General features: G+C 39.0%; 1 protein-coding gene across 2 annotated transcripts in view; it reads left to right on the top strand.

Moving 5' to 3' along the window:
• mid2 (midline 2) overlaps positions 1-25490 on the top strand; it is a 183195-nt gene that overhangs the window by 22934 nt on the left and 134771 nt on the right. The window contains exon 2 of one of the 2 annotated variants that reach the window (XM_042493808.2): positions 18339-18397. The exons of the other annotated variant lie outside the window; for it this stretch is intronic. The gene's annotated coding sequence lies outside the window, so the exon portion shown is untranslated. The remainder of the gene's footprint in view (positions 1-18338; positions 18398-25490) is intronic. 2 annotated transcript variants of the gene reach the window in all.

Below are 25490 nucleotides of genomic sequence, written 5' to 3'. Positions count from 1 at the left end.
ACTGTAGTCAGTCTCTTCCCACCCAGTAGATACTCTCCTGTACTCTTAGGCCACTTTATTTCTCTCTTGAGACCACTAAATCCTCAAGTGTTGAAGCAGTCCTAACAACACCTGTCTTTCAATACAGGAGCTATAGCACTATGTACTTTACTAAATGTCAAATACGTACTGTCATGTCTGTTCTCAGAACCGCCCTCCCAGAGTGGTAGACTATCCCACAGTTTCATATGAACAAAGATGATTTTGCAATAATTTTGGGGCATTCCCACCACTGTTTTTCATTCTTTAAATATGATTGGAGCAGAAGTAGCCAAAGCAAGATTCCAACCTTGACTGAAGTCAAGCTATCACCGAAGCAAACATGATTTCACAAGATTGCTGCGGGGTAAAGGGGAGGGTGTTATTCTTAGTCCTGTACACTGCAAAATCCGAGTGAATCTTTAATCTTTAAGTGGTATTATTGTTGGCCCTGCTGTTTCCAAGACAACAGATTTGCTTTCTGTATTCCTCAAAGTAGCAAATACCAACAACACAGGAGAAAAGCTTGAGTTTATTCATTAATTTAGTCTATAATGGAGATGTTAAAGCAGATAAAAATAGTGCCAGGCTGCCAGCCTGACTGAAGTGCTAGTCAGCCTTTATTTTCCTGGGAGATCATACTTGGTAGCAGAGAGAATTACATTGTGAAAATGATGCCTCTGTGGGAACCAATCTAAACACAAAGGGTGTCATTATTCTATAGCTACTATGTATACATTCAACATCAACTTTGAAAGTGAAAAACTTGTCCAATCAATGAATGGACTTAAACATTTAAGCTTTGCATATACGTAGGTGACAGGGCAGCATTGATGATACCATGTAGAAACTTCAAAAAAGGTGACTGGCCTTGTTTCTGTTATTTTCTTGAGTTTCGATTGTGAAGACAATATCAAGCAAGGTTGGAAATTAGTTGGTTAAAAATGCTGTTAAAATATACCAGTGGCTGCTTGATGTGTTTTATTGACTAGCCAAAATTTTGGTAGATTTTGGAATCACCAGCCAACAACAAAATTTCCAACCATGGTGACCACACAGTAATATGGGAACCAAACCCAACCCCTAAACTGCCAACTATATATACATTACAGTAACACAATTGTCAGGGCAGCCGACTGGGTCAAGGACAGAGACAATGATGGAGTGGGGGGGTTTAGGCTCAGTGGTTGATGACTGACAGCCATGAGCAATGAACGATGGCATCATCCATTGGCCCAGCCCTATTACACTGAACTTTTTCAGTAGCAGCACAAGGCAAACCTCCACATCATCCATGAAGAAGTCAATTCAAGTTAGAATTGCACTTTCTTGGGTGTGTTTAATTAGGTCTGATAATTTCCGTCATCTAGTATTACTTTGGCACTATGACGGTCAGTGGATGAAATCCTTCAGTGAACTCTAAATCAAGTCCTATGCTGGAGGCTTTTTTGGTCAGACCTTTAATACACCGTAATGTATAGGCATAAATCCATTTCATATCGCATAGGGGATTCAGTCTTAACTCTACCACATTCCCCTAAAATGCATCTATCTATTGTTAATAGAACAACTCTGGATTTTTCCTCTTGGGCACTCTAAACTCTGTTTGTGGCCTCTTGAGAGACATATTCATGTTCTGGAAACTAGACTGAACACCAAATTGCAGTGAAAACATAATATCCCCTTTAAAGGGTGATTTTATTAATAATAAACTTCTTTCTAAGTTAATACTACCCTGCCAGGATCCCAACTCTGCTGGGCCATTTTCATCTGAATTTCCATTGATGCCTTCAAAGAAATGGGGCAGTAGTTAAAAATAGCTTGTCCCCACAATTTATGCCCATTTTGAAGGCAACATTACACCACCACTTTCCCATTTCTCGGTCCATTTACTGAATCTCTCCCCCTTTTTTTCTTTTCTTAAAAAAAATAATTTTGGTATGCTCTTGACACTCCAGAACCTTCTTTATCAGTGCCCTGGCAGAATTGAAATTTAACCATGACTCATTACAGTTAATTTAAAAACACAGCAATTTTCGATCCAATGCAGAAGTTCAGGTTCACAATTTAGATCAAATTATCCAAAGCAAACAGCGACATGAATCATCATCGTGTGTTCATGTGTGCTTCAGTGACCATGCTGTCTCTCTCTTCTTGAACCAGGATTAACAGTAGTCTTTCCTGAACCTCGTCACGTTCTCTTTCTGCCTACATGTCCACACCGCTTGGCCTTCCCCTCACTATCCACCACAAGGCTCCATGCCTCATTGTGACCCTTCACAGGCTGCGTGCCCATGGATAAAGGGAGAAAATTACACTGAAATGAGCCTGAAAACATTCTCAAGCACCCCTTCACAAAGCCCGCCATCTGTAATCATACACTTGGCATTGTTCGTTACTGTAGCGCCCTCTCTTTTTCATCTCTCCTTTCTTGTCTCCTCCGTGCTGTTTTTTCACAACGCCACACTGAGTAACATTTAAATGTGTGCCACTTGTGACTGTGTTTCACACCAGTCATTTTGCTGGAGGTTGAAGTAAGTCGTTTGAATAGCTGTCATGTTCCAGAAGAAGTGCAGAAAATGTTCACATCAGTCCCCCGTACCCCAGCGAGTGACTGTAAATTGGGGGGATTTTTCAAGGACACGCAGAACAGCATTCATATTCATGCGTGGTGATCAAATGTAAACGATTACCCGTAGGATTATGGCAGCAGCAACGTTTCCTCTCACTCCCAGATTTTAGGTACCGTTTTTCAAACACTTTTTTCCTAGCTTTACAGGACTGCAGTTTGAACATCAAAGCCAGAGCGACAGTGGGGTTTGGCTCAGTAATGCAACAAGGGCTGATATGATTTTGTAGTATACAGCTCATCTTCCCTGACTCAGAAAGCTGTCCTTCTGTAATTACTGAGGCATTTGCTATTTGACTTTTACCATTTCCAAAGAGCATGTGAAAGATGCAACATATAGGACAATAAAAAAATGTTGTTAAAGCAATATGTAGGAATACTTGACAGTAAATGAAAAAGCACATATCTGACAAAAATGTATAAGAAACTATTTAGAGCAAAATTTCAGGGTTTCCCTACACAATTCATTTATTTGTGTCGGACAACTAGAATCAAAACTTTTGCCACCATGAAAAGATTTTCTATTTTTGGAGCTGGATCATTTATCAGGGGCGCAATTGGAATATATATTCAATATCTATATATATATATATATATATATATAACATGCAGTTATTCACTGCACCACACTCGGTGTGCAGAGCTTACTGTTGTCACAGATGTAGCAGTAGAACGTTCAGCGTAGTTAAAGGGAAACTTAACTTAACTGTTCAGGTCTAAAAGTTTGCATTTACTCACTCTGCACTCTGCCTCTCCTCTCACCCATCAATTTAATCAGCTCTTACCAGATTTACTGATCGATTTTTTTTCAAGCAGCGACAGAAACTACTGCAGAGGAACAAAATAATTCATTCAAGGACCAACAAAAACATATGAATTTAGAGAGGGGCACAGAATGATTAAAAAACAGACACGTGCATATTAAAAAAAAAGTTTGCTGACACCCTCCACCCCTGTCCGTCATGTGCCACTGTCACACATAAATTCTGATTCTGTGAGAAACACTGTAACTTTTAGTTGAATTGAGCCTGGAATACAAAATAGTTGTGCACACAAATTGGAGCAGCATTCGTTTAACTGGTGGCAGTCGTATGTAATGGTGGGACTGCACTGTATTGGGCCTTTTAATGATTGATAGAAGAGCTGAAGATAAGCTGACGCTGCATTATTTATCGATTTGTCTTTGTTCAGTGAGCCCATCTTCATCGCCTCCTCCTATGTGATGAAACAGTCGATGCCTTACTCTGCTCCGGCAACAAATCAATGACAGACTGCCTGATCAAAGAGTGGGACACATCCCTAACACAACATCAGGCTACATATAAAATATTTAGATGGCGCAGAGGAAGACAGTAGAGCGAGAACAGAACAAAACAGGAGCTGCAGGAAGCACTGCAGAAGGAACGTGATGACTCCCACTCAGCAACCTTCTCCTCCTGGTGGTGTGTTTGATGTTGGCTCGTATATACCGTTCAAATAGGTTAAGTGTCTGTTACGTTCCACTTTTTTTTATTGTTTCTTTTGAGCACACTCTTATGCTTGCTCTTCATCTCTCTGTAATCTTAGACATCTGTCCATCCCAGAAGTCATCATGGCCCAAATATGACTCCTGCGCTCAGTGTGATGATGGCTCACTAATCCATGTGTTCTCTCCCTTCTTTAGTTTGCTATTTCTTAAATAGCACACTCACACGTTGGAGCTTTTAAGAAGATGAGAAACTGGTGATTTATTTTTTCTGCATAAAGTCTGGTTTGCACATCAAAAAAAGGAAGGCTATTAAATGTTCTTTACAAACAAGATGCTTATTAATAATGTAATAGAACTGAGCCAGTGTTAGCATGTTGCATTCAGGCTGTGCTTTCATCTGTGATGAGATAGTGTTCACCAGAGCTGTTTGCTCCCTTACCGAGGATATAAACAATGAATCCCTTCACATTTACATGAAATTAATATTACGTTGTAAAATAAAATTGTAAATCCTGAATGTCATCTTTTTTTGGTTGATGTGTTAACATGTGGTAACTAGAGTTCTTCAAACCTGATTGTGAGGTAAAGGAACTAAAAAAAAAAACCCAAAAAACTGTGAAGACATTCTTGTTGTATCTCATCAACTTCATTAAAAAAGGAGAAACTTGTTTAGCTACAACAAATTGGAGCACAGTGAGAACATGAGTTTATTTCAAAAGATAAGCCAGTAGTTGAAGATGAGCCTGTGGCCTTTCTTTTGAGAAAGATATTCTATTTGAAAGATACTATCTGAAAACATGCTAGTTCTGCTACCCAGCAGCTAACATGGCCATTGCTCTGCTGTGAGAGGTATCTGACTAGCTGAGCTCAGTCTTAATGATTATCTGACACAGCGGTAGAGCAAGAACAGCCAGTGGCTCAAAGATGCCGATCCAACTGGGTTACCTGCTAAATAAAACATTGGCTGATCCAGCAAGATTATCTCCTTAACACGTGTTGCTCTGCCTTTTTTCAGTTTCTCTTTATTTCCAGAATGGCACTGTCCTAATTATTTCAGTTTACTTTGCAAGTGAGAGTGAAGATTAATTTTCTGAGATGTGTTTCTTCAATGTACAATGGAGACATAGATTACATTTTTTGGGGAGTGCTATCACTTTGAGGGGTTGTCTTCTCTCCACAACTGGGAATGCACTGGCTTTGGGACTACAATGAAAGAAGTGCTGGTCTTGGAGTCATTAAAACATAGTTTTTTTTATGGGCCTGAAAGATCAAACCACAGAGGAGGACTGCAGAGATGAGATGCAGACTTTTTTGGATCACCAAGTCAAAAGTCAGGACAGTAATAATAGTCTGATAACCAGTGGTGGGAGTAGAACTCAGATCATTTATGTAGCAAAAGTAACAATACCACAGTGTAGAAATACTCTGTTACAAGTAAAGGTCCTACATTCAAAATTTAACTAAAGGCACAAAAGTATTACCATTGAAATTTACTTAAAGTATGAAATGTGTAAAACTACTTGGATCATTATCATTTGGAATGGCCAATTTAAGAACAACAAACATTACATTATTGATTTTAATTTGTATGCATTAACATGTTCCTCACTTAAATGTTGCAGCTAGTAAAGGTTGATATTAATTGTTTTGTAGCTTGTAATTTTCTCCCAAGGATCAATACAGTTTTAGATTTATCCATAATAATAAATTGTCTTTTATTAATTGATCATATTTGGGAGTCAACAGTGGAGTGGAGTAAACTTAAACTCTCTTAAACTAAACTATACAAAGAAATGTAGTGAAGTAGACTATCAGTACCCCTCAAAAATTCAAATACTCAAGTGAAGTACAACCTAAAAATCATAATGGAAGGTATACTATGCCATATACTATGATATTTGGGACATTCCTGGTCACAGTGCATGGGTGAGGCTGTGTCTTTATACTATAAATGGTAGCGACTGTAGACTATAAGCAGCAATCATCCAAGAGGAAAATACAAAAACCACTTACACAACATTGAAATAAACCTGCAAATATAGCAAGGAGAAACACCAAGTGGAAAAAAACTGGTTTCAAAATGGCCATTAGTTTCACTTTTGCAGGTGATACTGTTTACAAATATAGCCCAAAATTCTTGCATTGTATACCTTAAGTACAGCACTTGGTGTAAAAGTACTTTGTCTTGTTACTACTGGTTATAACATTACTACACGCAAATAAATACTCATGATAAACAACAGCTACAAACAAGTACAACCATGAGTTATTACTAGTAGCTAGTGAGCAATTGAAACATTTGTCTTGTAACTATACTCTTACTTTTTATATTTCTGTTATCTCCGCTAGTGGTGGGCACAAATGTACAATGATGTATCAAGCAGCATTTATAGAACAATTATTTCTAGAAAACTAAGAATGACATAATATGTCTTGATAGGATATTTCTTAGATTAACAATATGAATTTTCTAATTGTTGATGAAAGTATTTCTTAGCATGTAGCATGTAGTAGCATGACTCTTGAAATTAGACCTATTGAAGAAGCACTGGTGCTTCATTCAAAAGCTGATGGAGGAAAATGTGCTCTGCAATAATGATGCCCCAGTGAGAGTTTGAGCAGAGAGAGAGAGAGGAACAGCTGTTTGGTAGAGAGCCACTGCTGCTGTCTGTTTGGGTGAATCACAAAAACAGGCAGAATATGCACAGTCTGCGGTGGGTTAAAAACGACACCCTGTTTGTGCAGCTTGATTAGGCTTCTGTTTGTTCCAAGGAAGTCCTCTGCACGACTGACGCACCAGATTCTGATAAGATCTGTCACATGTATTATTATCTTATTGTTGGAGAAGGTATAATAGGACGTGTCCATGCAGTAAGACAATCTGTGGTGTAGGTTCAGTGAGTTTGAGAGACTGATACTGAAATGATTTATGATTTTTCGAGCCAATTTAGCATTAGAGCAGCTCTCCCAACTGACTCCTCAAGGTCATACTGCTCCGAGACAGAATACTAAATATGGCAGAGGATTTTCTCTTCACTATTAAAAATGTGTGTACGGAAACCTAAAATAGGAATAATTCTCCTCAAATTTACATCATGGTTGCCATTACTTGTCATATGTCATATTTGTTAGTTTTGTCAGGGCATTCTGCTGCTTATAAAGTAAAGACCAGCTCAGCAGCTCCAGATATTAGCATAGCAGCCAAGCTATGGATGACACCACCTTAAAGTGTTACTGCAGTTATGCTGCTATTTGGCTGAATTCAGCAATGCTAACAGATTTTGAGCCTGACTTTGAGCCAACTCTGTAAAGTTGGAGGTTCTTAGTTAAAAGGCAAGCCCTGTCCTCTGAGTACAGATGCTACAGAGAGCCTTGGAGCTGATAATTAAAAGTGCATCCGACTGAGGAAAAAAGTCGACAGTCATTAAGGTGAGAGGTTCAGCCTTATTGAACAGTCTACATAGGGACTGCGACCCGGCCGGAGCTGGCGCCCCATTACAGAGGAGTTGGTTATGAGCCACAAGTGCAAACCACAGTCCAAGTTCATTAAATCACAGAGTCCCTCTCATTAATTCCACAATGCTAAACTTGTAATGTAATTTAGTGCAAATGTCAAACTGAAGTGGCGCATGCTCACTCATGCCCCATTTTCAGAAATGTGCAGGAAGACATGCAGACCGTCATCAATGGATTTTATTACAGCTCTACCAAAAGATAGATCGTTTTTCATGCATGTGAATAACTTTTGCAAAATTTCTTAGAATCTTCCATTTGTGTCCAAAGACAATTGGGCTCTGGAGGCTCGTAATTCAGTCTGTTAGGGTAATTCATCAATGCTAACGAGTACCTAACAATATGGTTTCACAACATTGCATCACTTTAATATAGGCCCATAAATTGAGTCACCGTTGCTCAAGGTAATGTAGGCTTATAAATCCAGTCACTGTTGCTCATGTTAGTATGTATGAGAGAGCATTGTAAGTGTCAAGACATGACAGGAGGGAATGTCTTGCATTTGCATTTAAGCATTTAATTTCCTCTCTGTGATTGAATTGGGACTCACCTAATGTCATAATTATCTTCTAATGCGAGCAGGAAAATAAAGGACAATTCCACCTGTTATTTGTAGATACGAGTGTATGAAAATAAATTGCTGGGCGTAATTAACTGATCATAAATTATGTTGGAAATTACACATACATGATGTAAAAACAAAAATGTCTAAAATCATTGCAGTATTATATAAAACCAAAGGCATCTTGACTCAGAAGTCACTCTATATTCTGTATTGTGCTCTTGTACTTTAATACATTACTTACTGTGTGGAGGTATGGGGAAATAAATACAAAACCAACACATATACGTTTTTTTTTTGCCACAGAAAAGAGCTATTAGAATTGCAAATCAGTCAGATTATTATGAACCAATCAAGCTCTATTAATTTACTTGTCTTCTCTAAAATCTACAGATATAGTTGATTTTAAAACTGCACAACTTTACAAAGTTAAAACTAATTTGCTTCCTCCCTTGCATTCTGAGTCTGTTTGAAATCAGAGAGAGCAAGTATGAACTTAGGGGAACAGGTGTATTAAAATAAATAAATAAAAAAAAACAACAGGGTAAGGACAAACAAAGGAGCAGATGTGTTTCTGTCAGATGGGTTACCTTGTGGAATGGTCGTCATAAATGAATGAGAACTGTGTGAAAACACTCTGCAAATTGAAAAAAAAATAAAGCATAAAAACATGATGGTAAAATATGATAATTATTCTGCATGAATTGAATCTCCTTATTGTTTCTTTTTTTTGTCTTTCTGTTGTTGTTTTATACTGGGTTTTTTTGTTTGTAATAAAACTCAGTAGTGAATGAATCACCCATGCAAATATTCTAAGTGAAAAGGGTGTGTATAACAAGCTTTAGCTTCAACTTACACCTTTTCGGTCTATGTATGGATATATATTTTTGTTGTTGTTTGTTTTTCATCTGTTATTCCTTAATTCCTTAACTTAATACCTTAATGTTATTTTGTACAATCATCTTGGAAAATTGTTAACCAGGACCAAAATAAACTACCATTACCATAATAACATGTAGTCTTATAAAACAGGACGGGAATGCAGTAAATGAGCAAAACTGGTCCCCCACGAATTAAGGAACATAAATTAAGAGTTCATTCTAGTATTAGTCATTTCTATTGTAAACAGTGCACGCTGCTTTTGTGTGACAGGCCTGATTCAACACAAAACCAGTTTAGTGTTTTTAAAAAAGAACAAGACCTGTTACTGCTTTCTCACGCTGGAAAAAATGCTGATGTTTGACGTACAATGTTTGTATTCTGCTGCGGGTGAGGTCATACCAGGAAACGCGGCAGGGATGTGTGAGTTTCCCTGGTGATAGAAAGTGGCTCCTCTGTGTTGTGGTGTAGCTGATAATAAGTGTGTGTATGTGTGTGCGCGCGCATGTGCGTGTTGAGCTAATTCTGGAAAAGGCAGCCAACGCCCTTTCTCATAAAACGCTCCCCCTAAGGCTTAAAAAGTTGTGTTTCCCAAACAGTTACCACCAAGACTATGTCTAGCTTTTGACATTGTGTCAAACATATGCAGCAAATTGGTTTCTTGTTATCTGATATCAACCACATGTTAAGTTGGTGGTGAACAAAAAAAAAACCCTGAGGATTATTGATACTGTTTTGTAAGTTTTGGTCTGCTCTGTTCCATCAAAGCCTTGACAGTTAATTTACTCTCTCTGAAAAATGCAAGATGCCCCACCGGAGGTTGACTTGACTGAGCACAACGACAGCTTCTGTTCAGGCTGGATAATTGAATATAGTGAACCAGTCATCACTCTTGTCCTTTGTATTTTATTTGAGCCAAACTGTGTCAGCAGTGTTCAAAACTCATTAGCCTGTGTACATTGCACCAGTGACATTTATCTCTGCGTGATCCTCCCTTTTGGCATATTAATAGTTGATTTGTGATGGCCTTGAACAGGGAGCCGTTTTAATTTGATCAAGATAGATAGGCTGTTGGTGGAATATTTAATGTTATTTGTCAAGTATTAAATGGGGTTGTGACCAGAGAGTAGTCACATCCAGCACCTAGACCAGCTAGAAGAATGTGGTTGAGAAAAAGTGAAGGAGACCGAATGTCAAGGTGCATTTGGGCAATTTGTGCTGCTGCTGAATAGCCAACAGTAGAGAACTGTGGTTGTACTGGGTGGGTCCCAGTGGCCACCAGTAGAAGACAGTGGTTTAAGGAACTGGAAAAAGAATAAAGGATCATTTATACTCCCTTTACGTATGAAAATAAATACATCTGATTTGGCATTGTAAACATCATTGCCCTCATATATTTATGCATCCTGTATACAAGGTACAAAGTTGTATCTGCATATGTCTGTATCTATGTTGTCATAGTGTCAAAGCTTCACTTTGACCAACAAGGCGACGTTGCAGGAGGTCGTAATAATATACCCTTTCACAAAGGCAGTGTTGTAGACTGCAGTGATATATAAGGCCATTAAATACATCGCGACATGTAGACAGAGCATTCTTTTCATTATACTGACTCAATCCACTCCGCCATCTTTCAATATCGTCATCTCCTGCGGTCGTAATTTGCTTGAACAAAGCCACGCGGCCCCCATCATCTCTTGTGATACTGCTCAATTCTGTCCATATCCTTAAACTTTCAGAAAACATGCACGTGAATAGACCAAATGAATGCAGATTACAGACAGACGGCTCCATTCCTCTCCGTATCAGTATCTAACATTAAGCATAAATATGCCCTGAAGATTCTCAGCAGATTTTTCTGTAAGAAGTTAAAGTTAGTTAGTTAGTTAGTGTCAGCTCCTGTTCGTAAACAGCATTGCAAGTGAAAGTGCCAACTCTGTCTTTGTCTGCTTGGCCTTTTGCCTCGGTTTATTTTCTACTTTTATTTCTACGTTATGTTAGCGTTTTTTGTAGCTACTTCTTGGAAACTTGCTGCTTACAGTCTGCCACCTGCTTGTAATTTGTTTATTTATTTTGTATAAAGTATGTATAAGTATGACCTCATATGCGCTCTTTGCCAAGAAACACCCTGAAAATTACAAAATGAGAAAAAAAATACAGGCGAAAACACCACCACAATCTTTTACTGGGTCACGACGATTAAGAGGGATTACTTTTATATGAGTACATACATTGTTTATTTAGGTAAATCCTGCATGATAAACCTTTTAAGATAAAAATAAATATGCAGTATATCATAAAACCTGGGCTATAAAGTGTTTACTAATCTCTGCTAATGGAGTACTTAGACATTTAAAATACTTTCACAGCGTATTCTATATATATTTACCTGACTTGACTTGATAAAAATGTTGACTTGCACACAGTGTCAGGGTCAGAGAGATCTCATTCAAAAACACGCTCTTGAAATTTTATGGTGCCCTCTTATCTGTTTGCCAAACCAGACTGGTCAGAAAGGTCTTTTTTATCCACATCAAAGGCTTGTTACTGCTCAACACATGTTGCTCGCAAAAGGTTAGCTTTATTTTCTCACAAAATCACCGGCTAGAGTGAAAAAACAAACAAGAAAACATCCATTCTCTGACACTAATTGAGAATTTAGCTTTTGAAGCAGCGCCTCTGCCAGAACTGCAAGTGAAATTGGAGAATCTCAAGTACAACCTGTGGGTAAATGACACAGAACAAGATAAAGGAAAGGCACGTTATTTTCATTGGCTCAATTATACCATCTGAGCTTTTAAATGCATGAGTCCATTCACTTTTTGTCTCATGCTATGCTGCCAATTATTCCATTCATCCACTTCAGTCTGTTAGGTTTTTCTCAGCAGGGAAAAGTGACAGAAGCAAATATATCAACAAGCTAAACTGTGATGTCTGGTTTCTAACAAGGTACTCTCATCAAAGTAAAATCACTGTCTGTCTCTTACCAGAGCATATTTAGGACCTGCGGGGGAGGGACAGAATATCCAAGTTATTTATATTCACAGGCTAGATATTTTTCTCTGGGTGTCCTCCTGATTATCGTCCTTTTCTGACTCCCACAGGAAGAGAATTGTGGACTGGAAACATAATTTTTGCAGCAAAACTAATGTTAACTTGTAGTTAAAATTAAAGTCAAAGAGGGAGAGAAAAGCAAGTGGAAGAAGGAAGAGGTGAATGGCTGACTAAACGTTGTTGTTTTGTGTACAGGTTTATGACAAACCTGTTTCCATGTTAAAGGCAGTATTTTCCTATTAAGTCAGAGGGACCTGTTTGGCATCAGCAGCCCTGTTAATGTATAAATGTGCTGATCCCTGGTTTTCATTGCCACACCTGTTTCTATTCAAAGGATCCCAATGTTCCACTCAGAGTTTCCTTTTGTAAAAACATTGTGAAGATTAAAGGATACGTCCACTTTTTACAGTGTTACTCGGATGTCATGACTCCATCCAGTCTGTGTTGTGTTTTGCGGATGTCGTTTGTCTGTTGCTGCAGGAGTATGGGGCTTCGGGGTATTGCTACAAGCTTTCGGTCTTTATATAGCGTGAATGAGAGCTGTGTCTGTATTCACAGCAAGTAGTCAGTGGGTGCTGGGCTCAGCCAGGGTTGTCTCTCGTCTCAGATTTTCTTTGTGATTTTCATGGACAAGATCTTAAGATGCATAGTGCCGAGTTTGGAGACCTTGAAGTTGCATCCCTGCTCTTTGTAGATGATGTGTTGTTGTTGGCTTGACATCAGACCTCCAGCCGGTGTCTGAAATGAGCACCCAAGAAGCGTCAAATGCAGGCAGATTTTTTGTTTGGCGAGTAAATGTTGGAATCAAAGTCATACACTACATCACTGCTTATCCGAGTGAACTTATTCATATGCTGAGGCCATGGTGATGAGTTGTTCAGTTTATTTAAATAATTTTGCTTTAGATTTTGTTCTGGTCTCTTCTTTAGGTTGGTATTTAACATAAGACATAATTATCTCTATTAAATGTACTGAAATAAATTTAAATTTGACACAAAAAAGGCAATTTATCATTTTGGCCAGTGACAAAGTAAGCTTGGCCAATGGATTTTTTCATTTAGCCAGCCAGGCCAGTGAGGCAAAAAGTTAATTTCAGACACTGCCTCCACCCCACACTGGGGCATTTTGCAGCCAAGTGCCAGATGAGCTTTGCCTGGGTTCAGACCTTTGAATCCAGCCACTCCACCAAGTTCAAATTGAGTGATGTGTCTGGCATTGGGACAGGAAACAGCAGTTTCTTTGTTTAAATAGAAAACAGTTATTGAGTGCTGCAGGGGGACTAACCCTGTTGTGAAGCTGTTGTCAAGTATATCCAAGTGATGCGCCAGAACCAATGAGGAGTGATAACAACAATGGCAACCACAGACACAGCTTTCAAGCTGTTCTAAATTCACATGCCAATATCTCCCTAATATCCCCCTGCATTGTGATTTGTTTTTAATCACTATGCTCTTCCCCCAAAACCATGGCAAAACAGGTATGTTGGCAAGCATCAGTGTTAACTTTAAATAACGTTAGATTCTGGCACATACGTTGGTCTCAATTGGTTAGGGAAAATAGAATCACCCTCCCCCATGGACATTGGTTAGAATGGACGCTATGTCTGACTAAAAATAGACACAGACAATTATGTGTGATATCAAGCAAAGTTGAGATGGTTCAGGCCTCTGATCAGGATGCAGGATGCTGCCTCGGCACCCTTTGGAAGTTTTCCTGGCACGTCCAACTTAAACCCAGGATAGCATCAGAACACCAACAACTTAACTGGAGGATGCTGGGGAAGGGGACATCTGAAATACCATGCTCATCTTGCTGTTAGGTGACTCAGTCCCAGTTAAACGGTAGAAAATGGATGGATGGAAGTTATCAATCAGTAATGCATTCCAGGAGTTCCTTTGTAATGATATAAATTACCATATAGATTGTACTGCAGAGAAGGTTTCTCATAAATATTATCCTGTCACAGCGTCAACACATTTAACCTATGTCCAGTTCCAAAGTTGCAGTGATGGCAATCTTGTCAAATTGGTACATGTTGGTGAAAACTAGGGCTGGGGGATATGGAGAAGATCAAATATTTAAATATTTCTGACCAAATCTCTTGATATCAATATTGCAACAATATTGCTGGATGATTCCATAAAATGTTTAGACAGTAAGATTTTTCATAAATAAACGTCAGTAATGTGACTATGTAAGTAAAGACAAATATTATAATGGCTAGAACAGTAAGTTCAGAAAATTATGTCACTTTACTGTAATGTAGCCTTCAAAACCAGGGAAAGACAAACCTGAACCCTTTAAAACATGGTTTGATTTCTTTGAAAAATAAGGTAAGAAGGCAACAAGCAACTTCACAACTTCTCAAATAATTTGTAAAGAAAAAAAATCTTCATGAAATTTACAAGAAAATAAGCAAACAAAAAAGAGAGAGAAAAGGAATAAAAGAAACAAACATAAAAACAAGAAAATGACATTAAGAAGTGCTGAAAAAAATGTATGTATTTAATTTATATATTAAATTAAATATTTTATGTAACATTTTAAATATAAAATTATTACATTTATAACTATCATTTTCTGGACATTTTTTGTAATGTATTATTTTTTATAAATCCATCCCTCGTTTTTTAAAACTTTTTTTTTGGTAGTTTTATTGTCACTTTTTACTAATTTCTTGCAATTTGTGTGACATTTCTTGCAAAGTTGATCATTGCCTCAAAGGCTTTAATAGCTTGTGAAAGGCATCTGAACGGTGCACAAGAAAACTGATATTGATCCGAGTTTCAGAGAGTTAAGATATGACAATATCCAAAATCTTAGATATTATCGAGGCTTATATCACGATATCAGTATATTTGTTTTTACCCAGCCCTATTGAAACATAAAACATTTTTTCAATTTACTTGTTTTTAACCTACTTACACTTAGTCTACAGCTCCTAGAGAAAGACTGTGTTGAAACATAAAGCTCCTTAGCCATGTAATTCAGTGAAGACTCTGGTGTGTCAGTGATCACAGGCGTATAGCATAAATTATGCTATATGCTGTCTTCAAGTACTGTTTGCCTGAAACTGTTGTCAAGATAAAGAAACATTGCATTCCTTTAATCCATGTCATCTGTGCAAAGCTGTAAGATTTGCTGTGAATTACTGGTTGATTGCATTTGCTGTTTGAAACCGGTAAGTGATATGACAGCTCAAATAGACCATTCTCAGTTGTCATTACGTAGCAGAAGCAGATGGTTAATATGTGCTGCTGTTGACACTAATCACTCATTTACATTTAGATATTAGATGTTAACTGACAGGAACATCAGAGTGAAAATGTGTGCAGTGCAGACAACTACTATTTATCAGAATAATGTCTATCTGGAGAGAACTTTAAAAAAATACTACAAAGAAAAGCCTCAGACTGTTTACGGTTTGAATATTTTCACCATTTTTCATTCGCATATTAGAATTTATTTGTCAGACTTAAAAGGTTTTGCCTCTCTTTCTATGTGTCTCTTTTGTATGTGAAAAGAGACTTTTTAGTCACTTGGCATTCAGAGGAGATGAAAACTTTGTTACCACTTTGTCATCCACTGACAGGCCTGTTCTCTGATTGTGTCTCATTAGGCAATCATTATGGTGAATTGTGGCACATTGATGCGCATCGATGATTAAGAGACAGTGATGGTGGACGACAGAGGGCGGAGAGATTGGCAGAAAGCAGCTATGGTTTCGTTAGCACACCTCATGTGAATTAGTTAATATGCTAAATGATGAGCTGTTTTGAAAATTAATGAATGCTTTCAGAGTGATTTATAAGCATAATTCATTATTCAAAGTGCAGCAAATAAACCCTAATTGAAAACTGTGAATTAAGTGATCACACGAATGTATTGTTAGAAGAGCTTGTAACTCACATTCTCATTACTTTAGGGCGACAGAGACCATGAAATCAATTCAAAACTCAGCATGAAATTCAAATCATGGTGAGTCATGAATAACAATAAATCATATTTTATCAAAGCAGACAATTTTAATAAACCCAACAGGTGTACCTGTATTCATGTATAGTCATATAACTAACTTAAATTTTGATGTAGGAGCATCAAAAGGCTTAAAAGCCACATTTTTCTTTGTGTTTACTGAATTTTGCAAAAAAAGAAACACACTACCCAGGTATGAAGCTTTAGAATCTGCAGGCACTTTCAACACAGCTGCTCGGCACGGTCTCTCTTGCCAAGTCCTCCTCTCCGTCAGACGTGGATGACTCACTGGAATCCCTCCTGAACTGGTTAGGAACAATAGCTTATTAGGACCCAAATGATGGGCCATGTGTTCTGTTTTCTCAGATTATTGCACGCTGACAAAAAAGTAACATCACACCTGGCTGCCTCTCGAGTAAACAATGCATCAGTTGTCCGTGGTGGGACTTCTGTTGAAATCCTCTTGTTGCCTTTGTTTGGCTGCCTTCTGGTGTCAATATGTAACTGTAGCCTCTGTAGGGTTCACTTCAATTTGTGTTATTCCTACAAAACATGAGACATGTGGGCATACCAGAAGCTGTAATCAGTTTTTTTCAGGGCTGTATATGCATTCTATTTTGTTTATTGTCATTTTGAATGTGCATTTGATTTTCATTTTTTAGTTGTTGGGGGTTGGGGGGTTGTGAAGGATTTTGTTGTTGTAAGATCAGCTGATCATTTCTGTCCTTTTTAACTGGTAGCTGTCCCTCATAATGAATCTAGAAGCGTCAAATATAGTAACCATGTGTGAAGATGCATTTTTAAGATTTACTTATGAGTCAGTGTGGCCAGAGCCTGGATTATTAAAATAGTAGATTATTAAACAAGTATTTCACTGCTGTTTCATAAATCTGGGCTGTCTATGCAGTAGAAAGATGCAACTGATACACACTTTTGAAACTGATGCCATAGGACCACAGAAAATGGGAAAAGGGGCTGTGACATTTTCTTTGCTCAAGAGGTAGAACACCTACAACGACCAGAAAGCACTGCGTTGCACTGGACCAATAAATGCTCCTGCTTGTGAGTGACCTAATGTGAGCTTGGCAAGGAAACAATATGGTGGTTGGCTGGTAACAAACTATCTTAAAATGTAGTTTAACAGTAAGCTAAAATATGTCAAATGTTTCTGAAAACATTTGAGACAAGATGGCATGTCCCACCGGTTGGAAGCCAGGGGAAGACCCAGGACACACTGGAGAGACTTTGTCTCTCAGCCGGCCTGGGAATGCCTCGGGATCCCCCGGGAAGAGCTGGACGAAGTGGCCGGGGAGAGGGAAGTCTGGGCCTCCTTGCTTAGGTTGCTGCCCCCGCAACCAGACTCCGGATAAGCGGAAGAAAATGGATGGATGGATGGATTTGAGAAATATGCAATGCAACAACAGAATATTGGTTCATTTTTTATCAGCGCTGCTTAGTTTTAATGTTTGGTCTAAGTTTTTCCAGCCTTCCCTTTCACAATACCAGAAACAGTATGGCACCCACTTTCTGTGCACAAATTCTCATATTACAAACAGTGCACTAAAATATGTTTCTGAAGACATTTTAGGTGAAAAAATGGCAAACACAGAGCATTCAATTTAAACAAAGTATCCCATTAAGTGAACACAAGAAAGCCTTAGTATACCATGGTGTGCCATCAAGTGAAAAGAGCAGAAGAATGTGACTGGCTCTGGGACAATGCATTTTTTTTTAGGATCACTTCTTTAAATCTTGAATTAGAGCAATTATTCTAGAGAGTAGGAGGGCACGTTATTTATGAATGACTAGTTTTTAAACAGTAGGCAACATTGCACATAATTTACTACATATGGCTGTATTGTCTGTGTAAAGGCTTGGCTGGGAGAATTATTTATGGAATCCCCACCTCTCGCACCTACAGGAAAATACCCAGTGTGCATGTAAATGTGTGTGTTTGGGTGACAGTTGTAAATTCAGCATGTGCATCTGTAGCTGACTATTGCTAGTCATTGTTGCCATCCGTGGCCTACTGTGAAATAATTGTCTGCTTTAGACTCAAACATGGGGTTTCATGCTAATCTGACTTGTTTTCTCATTATCCTCCCTCCAACCCTTCCCCTTCTCTCTCGATCTGCTCATTATCTGTTGTCTCGTTTTCACCTCACTTTGTCCTCATCCTTCTTCTCTCATTTGTCTTTATCCCTCTTTCTCTTTCGCCATCTCTCTGTCTCCCTCTCCAGCCCAGCGTCGTCCACAGCGGTGCAGCTCATTGCTAACTAGGCTGCCTCCAAGCCCACAGGTACGCCCCCCTCCCTCCTCCACTTCATGCTCTATTTTTAACTCCACTCTGCAGGATCCTTCCCCATGATTCTCTCTCTCCAACCTCAACTCACAACTCTGTCAGCACCTTTCTACCATTTCAGCCAAGTGGTAGGAGCCTGTGGACCAATACCTATTTATTAATTTATGTCCATGCTTGCTTTTTTCTTTTTTTTGTTTTTTGATGAAGCACTGCCTCAACTTCAGTTTGAATATCTAAGGGCACAGTTGTTGTTTCCAACACGTTGAATGCTCATTTCTAGCTGGCTACCTATCTATTTTTACATCATATTATAGATATAAATGTAGTGTATCAGATATGAGGCATGTGTGAAATGATGACAAAATAGTAGAGTGAGTTGAGGTTTGGGACAGGAGGGATGAAAGGGGAGGAATGATATAACCAAGGTCATGACTCAAATCCACAACGTTTTAAGTGACCGTAATGCACCAAAACCTGTTGAGAGACACACTGACTTAAATGACTGGATTAGCAGCGGATACGTTCATTCATGTCTAAAGTGGTTTGCTTTGTTAAGCTGCCACCTTGCCTTGCATGGAGCCTGGCAGCCTTCTCAGCACCCCTGCTGAGTGGAAACATAATGCACTTGTTGGACTGTATAGCTGGAGTCCGCAGCCTTGTCAGCTCTCCTTTTCCATTCTCTTGTCTTTTAAGACGGCTTGACTGGCTTTTCCTGGTGCATATCCTCCTGACAAGAGCTTATAACCTTGCATGAGTACCATGTTCCTGAAACTCTTTGTGTTTGGGTGGAAAAAGCTTGTTGACATTGTTATATACATGTTGAGTGGTTGTGCGGTTTTCTAATGTTAAAAAATTGTTGATGTTATTTACACTCCTGTGATGGTAAAGAATAGCTTGGAATGGACTGGATTGTTGACTTTTCCTTTGTGACATTTTATTGTCAAGACTTTTGTATATATATTATTATATATATATCATGTATTGAATGCATTTTGGCAAAAATTAGTTATTACAAATATTTTTATGATAGAGAATCACTTTATTAGGAGATGATACAGCTCGTAGATGCAGCTCTATAGCTTTTCAGGTTGCGCAGGGGTTCTGTCTCATCACATTGTTGGCGGTCCGGCTTTAGACATAAAGTAAGATAAATCATGCAACATTGACTTTCATAGATATGCTTCCTATTTAGTGGTTGCCATCCTTGGGCCTGTAATGCCCAGGTTAGACCAAAGATTTGTGACAGTATAAGTTAAAACCTACAACTACTTGCAATGCGCTCATCTCCAAAATTCTGATAACCTGTTTACCCCCAGTTTATAGAAAAGAATGCCTTTTATTGTCACGGTACAAAGAGTATACAACGCAAATTATGAGCGCCATATCTGATCAGGTGCAAGTAACATAGAGAGGACACGCAATTTAAAAAGCAGTGCCACTAGATGACACGGTGTATCGTCTCCATAGCAATGTCTCTTTCTACTTTTGTTTTAAGTTCCGGCGTTTCAGGCTTATTTTTTATTTTTTATACTGAATATAAATTGTAGCTTGAAGTGTTAATGATGTTAGTGATAGTAAGATACTGGCTACAGTTGCATTTTTAGTGGAGATGAAATGGTAAAAACATAATGAAAACATCCTTAGCTTCATATGTGCAATCTTTTCAACAAATGCACCAGAGTAATTTTAATATCCCACACTGACTAATAAGTCAATGAGTATGTGTGTGACATTTGCACATAGAGCAAGCAGCAGCAGCAACCAACCAACCACCCAGCACCGACACACCATGAGGACATAGTCTGACATACTGTACGTGTCAACAGCAGCGGTGATGTAAATGAGATGAACTGGAGCTCAGAGAGGAGTTGTTAGAGAATACCACAGTAAGCAAACATGCCGTTGGCTTTCAGTTTGTGACTGACTTAGCCAGCTGACTTCACTACAAGCTCATTGGCTATTAAAACGAGTCGTGCCTTACATTCTAAAACCAGCCGCTTGGGACATGAAAGAGCTGCAGATAACACCATCAGCCAGCCTCGGTCGAGCTGAGATGAGCCAGTTCACGCCGCTCCAACGTTTCACGACAATGTTCTAACAAGTTTTCCTCTTGTCCCAATTTTTGTTCTGACTTGTGATTTAGGCTTAAAGGAGGAATATAAAATAAAATATATTTTTCCTATGAACTAGGGGCTTGGTTTCCATGGTTACACAGTTTATCTTTGATGTGAAGCATTTACATTTAATATGAACTTGATCAAGGTTGTCTTTGATACAAAAGGGAGGAGGGACAGACAAAGAAAAAAAAAGAATATAAAAGAGATTGAGGCTCATTTAAAAGTCATTGAAGCCAGACTTTTGCTTATTGGCACTCATTGTTTGATTTTAATGATGCCCTCTCAAGAACGGATTACTCTTTATATACCTGCTGACTCAAAGATGAATTTCCATTCTATTGTGTGATACAGGCAATTGAAAGGACCGGCCACATCTGAGGTAAATAACATTTTGTCAGCCTTAACAACATAGTCCAACTCGATAATGATCCTTGTCTGTGTCCCCAGACGTGGCATTTAGGACTGAGGACAGACCTGTCTTGCAGCATTCCTCCCTGATTTTCCCATGCAGAACCTACACAGGTATACAGCTCTGAGAGAATCCATTTGTCAAACTCACAGTCCTTCACGCCTATAGACAGCAGCTGTCAATGGGAGGCTTTTGAGTTATTATGTGCCTTACCAAAAGAAGCGTGCGGCCTGTTTTTCGAGAGGTTTCTGAAGGATTTCTACACACATAGGAAATCAAAAATACACACACACATTAACTTCCTGCCTCCCGTTGAGGCACATCACACACTCTCCAAGTACTTAGCTTTTGCCTGTCAAGGAGGTACACTCTGCAGCAGATGCAATAGGCCAAGCAGTGGCATGCTGAGATAATGCACACAGTAACGCTGCCAAAGTTGTGATGTTGCATGCAGCACTGAGTGAATGAACAGCAATCATTTCAGTCCACTCCAATGCTTTGGAAATAGTGTTTACAGCCCTTTCAAATTTTAAAAAATTGCTCAGTTGGAGCATGTCATATAAACATGTCCTTTAAAAATCCAGTGTAGGATGTGGAATGCCTTTTTGCTATGTTTTTCCTCGTTGGTCAATACAGCAGGAAGGCCACTTTTAACCCTTTGAAACCTGGACAGACTTCAGTTTTCTTGTGCTGCATTCAGACTCATTTCACGAGCTGAAAGAGTCTTTGAAATCTGAGCAAATTAGTTTTCCTTTTGAAAGCATGGGGTAAAAAAGCAGTGAGCAACTTAGTAAAATATGTCCCATAAATTGCAAGAAATTAGTGACAAGAAAATAACCTAAAACTTAGTTTCAGAAAAGAGGGGGAGGTAATTAGAAAATTATCCCCCAAAATTGGAAACAGAACATGTCCACAGAACTATATTTATATTTTTTAATTCAAAATTATGTTACAGAAAAATATATTAGAAAATATAGAATATGAATACATTTTCAGTAGTTTTTAATTCATTTTATTTTATATATATTTATATTGTTTGTTTTTTAAACTTTCATATATATATATATATATATATATATATATATATATATATATATATATATATATATATATGTTATGTATTTTCCTCCTTTCTTTTTTTTGTGCTCATTTGACTTTTTTGCTTATTTCCTCCTAATTTTTGGGCCATGTCTTTTGCCCAGGTTTCAAAGGGTTAAGCTAACTTAAGCACTTTGAATGACTTGGACATATTTTAGGTGACAGCAGGAGGGAGACCCAAGTAGCAGTATTAGCATGAGCTTTGTAAATTGGCTCTCCTCTATGAGCCACAAGGGTCTCTCTGTCTCTCATCTTTCTGCTCCACTTCTGCTTCCCTCTTTGCTGCTCTCCATCTTGTTCCTCTGATGTCTGTTTCTCAGTCATCTTCATTTACTCCCTCCTTTTTTTGAGCCTGGCAAAAGCATAAATAGATTATTAATACTAGAGAGGCAAGTTTTTTTTCCCTTTTCTTTTTCCCGCTCATTGCATTTCATTTCCCTCTTTTCTCCGCTTGTCTCGTCCCTCCTCCCCCCTTTGGTGAATGCCTTCTGACAGCCGTGGTACCCTGCAGCCGGCCTTGGCCAGGTATAGAGCTAGATTAAAGGTTTCCAGCCAGAGCTCTCTTTTCAAAGATGCCTTCTGCTGCATCCCTGCTCTCCATGGGCACTCAGTTGTCCCTGCCAGGCAGATGGAGAGAAAGAGGGTAAGGGAAGGAGAGGAGGAAGAAAAGGAAAGGAAAGGCAAAACGTGGAGGAAAGATTACAAGAGACAAACAGTAAATAGAGAAGAGTGAATGAGATCTTGAAAGTTTGCCTAACTCAAGATCCAGAAGTTGCATCTGGCCTCTATAGATGATCAAAAACGTTCAGCATCCAGGTGTGTGCAGCAAGAGGAAGTGATGTGCTTTCACTCCGCTTCCAGTTTGAAGCTCCTCTTATACATCCCTACTCAGTCTGGAGGTCGCCACGGGACATAAAGGAGCTTTTGAAAGTGTTCCTGACATGTTTTCATCATCTGATGTCTCGGAGTCACACTGAGGTCTGGGTTCAGTAAAAGAAGTAACATCTTGTGCCTTCCACAAAATCCACTGAACCTCATCCCTCAAGGTGAAATTTAAATGGCTTGTTCAGCTTCAGCGCCCAATCAAGTCAGGCCTCATGTCCTCATATGTTTAGTCTGGATTTGTTTTTATCAGTTTGCCACAATGTAAGCAAGCTGCTCTCGCTCACATTGAAACATATGGATCAAAGAGCTGAAAATCTTCGTCTCGTTAAAACACAAGTTTGATCTTGAGAAAAACAAGTTATTTCGAGGAAGGTAACACATGGAGATGACATTCACTTGTTAAAGCATCTTGTTTCTGGATAAATTCTACATTCTTCTTATTCAAACTGATCAATAGGATGCGCCGAGTCCCCACTTTAAATGATATTGGCTTCCCACACAGCAAATATGTCTTACTTGTCCTCCACTATGTGGCAGATCTCCAGAGTTAACTCAAAATAGTCTTCTGCTTCAGCTTCCAAACGCTCATACAAGCAGTTACTAGACCAAATCAAAACACAGCGTCCTGCTTTCAAGTCCAAACAGACATATTTTAGCTTCTGTCAGAAAAGTCATTTCCGGGGAATAATTGAAAACTTAAAGCGTAAAAGAGATATCGCGTTCTCCGTCAGAATGTAATCGATTTGTTTCTTTAAAATAACCATCCCTGATAGCGTTCTCCTCAGTGATTTGAGGGAGGACAAGCGGGCTCTATAGTATACCTACATAAATCTTATCTGAAGACAAGCAGGATAATGCACTGTAGGCCTGAGCTGGGAGATTTAGCCTCTGGATGCTGTGGTGACAGGAGATACTGAGGGGAGGCAGTGCAGGCAGTAAAACAACTGACAGTTGGTCATTACGATAGACGCAGGTGGGCCAAAAATCAATCATGCCAAGACTGGCCTGGACTGTGACAGATGCCTGACGTCTGCTTGATGAAGAGCTCTGCTGTTCCTCTGAGTGATGAGGAGGAGAAGAGGGGAATGAAAGGGGAGAGAGGAGCGAGGGAATTAGGATGAGTTGGAGGATAAGCAAGAGGCATCCAAGAGAAGACAGTAATGAAGCACTGAATCAGGGAATCAGCAGGAAAGTAGCAAAAGGGTTGAAGTGCTGTATATGTTAATGAGTAGATGGGGGGGGGGGGGTCAGGAATCAGGAGGACATCAGCATTTCCTTGAGTAAAGGGGGAATAGACGAAAGGGGAAAAATGAAGTTAGTAAAAGTAAGTAAGTAGGGGCAGGCCAGGAGACCTAAGACATTTTCTTCCCAACCTCTGAAGTCAAGCTGTCATTGGATGTGGCTGCAGTTACCGTAACAGCACTCAAACAGCGCTGCGCACAAGTTTTAGAGCAGGCCGGAGTGCGTGTTTTGACAACACCTTTATAGGCTATTTCATGGTGTCTGCTCTAACTGTATGAGAAAATATCTCAAGTGTGAAATGCCACTGCATTATTGGCCCACGCTCAATAACTTAGAGCACTTTATTTAATTTTTTTTGTCAATTTTCTACTCATTTAAAAAATGTGTATATCAAGGGGAATAACTCCGGAATAACGTCTGGATTGTAAATGCACTTTTAAAGGTCGGTCAAAGTCTAATGAGATTCATTTTAAACAGTTTCTAGTGCATTTACTGAGGAATAACCTGAATCCAAAGACATTTATTTCATCATACAAAAAGCTTAAACTTCTCGGGATGACTGCTTTTATGGATTGAAGGGTCGTGAAATGAAGGGTGAAATGAAGGGTCAACAATGGGTAGCACACACTTGTTGCATTCTTTGTCATTTTAACAACCATGTCTGCGATTCTAGGTAACACAATACAAAACACATCCTTGCTGATGCTAATATCCTCTGCTGCAATCTCTCCCGGCAGATTGAGGATCTTTTTAATATACAGGATGCATTGTTGAGCTTGTATCTGTGTGGGACCCCTTCCTTTTTCCGTAGTACAATGAAATGAAACTGGAGCAAATGGAGGCGAATGAATTGTCGCGGTGAGCAACAGCCCTGTGGCAAATGGGTAAACATGTTTACAGAGCATTAAGAGTACTTATCTGGTGCATCAATGTCAGCCTGAGCATTCCACAGCAAGGCCACCAGACAAAATATGAGCAAACAACTTTTAGATTAGTGTTTGGGCTGTCAGGGTAGAACAGAAAATGACCTACCTAAGCCTTTCTACTCCTGTCATGGTGCAAATGTCCTGAATCACCATTACAGCTGGCTCTGTGCTTGTGAAGGCGCTTTGATTAGCAATTAATTTGCCAGACAGAATGTTGGAACTGTATGTTTCTGCCACGGATGCGTTACATTTGCATATTATCATGTAACCGTGCTGTGGTTGATGTGTGGTTAGGTTTAGGCACAAAAACTACTTGGTTATGGTTAGGACAGAAATTATTTTTGGTTTAAAATTCCCAGTTTGGAGAGCAAGGGTTTTTTAAGGTAAGGGTTTGCTCACTGGAAAAGCAGCAT

This window comes from Plectropomus leopardus, chromosome 8 (genome assembly GCF_026936395.1).
Source record: "Plectropomus leopardus strain MGB_pleo_1.0 chromosome 8, ASM2693639v1, whole genome shotgun sequence".
Classification (NCBI taxonomy): Eukaryota; Metazoa; Chordata; class Actinopteri; order Perciformes; family Serranidae; genus Plectropomus; species Plectropomus leopardus.
Note: the sequence above shows the minus strand (reverse complement) of the source record. Positions and strands in the feature narration are given on the sequence as shown.